At 35.2% G+C, this 1729-nt stretch overlaps 1 pseudogene; it reads left to right on the top strand.

The window, feature by feature from the left end:
• The first annotated feature begins 219 nt into the window (after positions 1-219).
• LOC111140376 lies at positions 220-1155 on the top strand (annotated as a pseudogene).
• Positions 1156-1729: the final 574 nt, after the last annotated feature.

The following is a 1729-nucleotide window of genomic DNA, read 5'->3' as shown; positions in this document are numbered from 1 at the left end:
ATCAAGAGAGGTTGTGTAAATTACTTGTGACAGACTGAGTGTATATCGCAAAAATGCACATAGGAAAAAGTTCCATTGCTTCATTTATTGGGACTAGTAATATGAACATTAAAATTTTTAAATCTTCAATTCCTCTACTATTAAAATACTTTTTTTTTTTTTTTTTGGTCATGTTTCTCAATAGTAGAGTAGATTTTGCTTAAAGAAAATAAAAGCAGCATGAGAAACCATACAATGATTACAGAGTTCATACTCTTGGGCATCTCAAATGACCCACAGCTTCAGGTTGTAATCTTTATCTTTTTATTTATGGCTTACGTATTAAGTGTCACTGTAAAAAAAAGCCATCATCATCCTCACCTGGATAGAATGACATCTCGAGACTCCTAAGTTTCACTTCCTGCAGAATTTCTCCTTCTTAGAAATCACATTTATCAGTTTCTCTATCCCCAGATTTTAGGGGGCAATCATTACAAATGCCAAGACCATTTCCTATAACAATCATTTAGCTCAACTATTTTTCTTCATCTTCATGGGTGTTTCTGAGTTTTTTCTTCTCACTGCCATGTCTTTTGATTGATACATTGCCATCTGCAAGCCTCTTCATTACACCACCATCATGAGCAAAAAAATCTGCACCCTGCTTGTCTTTGGGTCCTGGCTAGGAGGATTTCTTACCATTTTCCCACCACTCATGCTCATCTTCCAGCTAGATTTCTGTGCTTCCAATGTAATTGATCATTTCTCTTGTGACTCTTTCCCCATCTTACAACTCTCATGCTCAGAGACATGGCTTTTAGAGATGATTGGTTTTACTTTGCTTTTGTCACTCTGCTCTTTACTTTAGCATTAGTGATTCTCTCCTACCTGAGCATCCTTAGCACGATCCTGAGAATCCCACCTACTAGTCAGAAGAAAAGGGCTTTCTCCACGTTCTCCTCTCACTTGATTGTCATTTCCATCTCTTATGGGAGCTGTATATTCATGCATGACAAGTCTTCAGCAAAAGAAAGAGCATCACTGACCAAAGGAGCAGCTATTCTCAACACCTCAATTGCCCCCATGTTGGACCCTTTTATTTATACCCTGAGGAACCAGCAAGTAAAACTAGCTTTCAAAAACTTGCTGCATAAAGTACTGTTTTCTAGAAACTAATGAAAGTATGTATTAACATGAATAGATGTAATTGTGAAGATCCAATAAAGGGCAAATAAGATTTCAACTTTTAGAGTATCCTCCAATAGCCATCTCACAGATACCTGCAATGTTGTGTTCATTTCCTTAAGCTTACTGTTAAACCTGAAGTAACTTTGCTGTGTCTTTGTTTCAAACACTCTATAGGTTCCATTTCCTCATTGATTTACAATACCAAATGAGCATTAGTGGCTATAAAGCAAGAATCACTTTCCTGAGTGTTCCAAATAATAAAAATACTTATTTTTACTGTAAAGACTTGAGTAAATGCTCATTTCATTGATTTATTCTTAAATTTTTTGTTGTTCCTAATATCACATTTTCTTATATTTCTTACATTTTTTTCTTAAAGTTATAAAAAGTATGAAATAAATTATGTAACAACCATATTTTGTGCACACTAGATGCATATCTGGCCAGTTCTTCCCACTCAGTTGAGTGTTTATTTCACAGCTTATAGGTTATTTTATAGTCACACATCTTTTGCTTTCTAGTTATGCTTAGGGCATGTGTTATGTCCTTTTTATGTACTACC

The sequence above is a fragment of the Enhydra lutris genome, unplaced genomic scaffold, assembly GCF_002288905.1.
Source record: "Enhydra lutris kenyoni isolate GAN:26980312 unplaced genomic scaffold, ASM228890v2 scaffoldscaffold758, whole genome shotgun sequence".
NCBI lineage: Eukaryota > Metazoa > Chordata > Mammalia > Carnivora > Mustelidae > Enhydra > Enhydra lutris.
The sequence above is the reverse complement of the archived record's forward strand: the minus strand, read 5'-3'. Positions and strand labels throughout refer to the sequence as shown.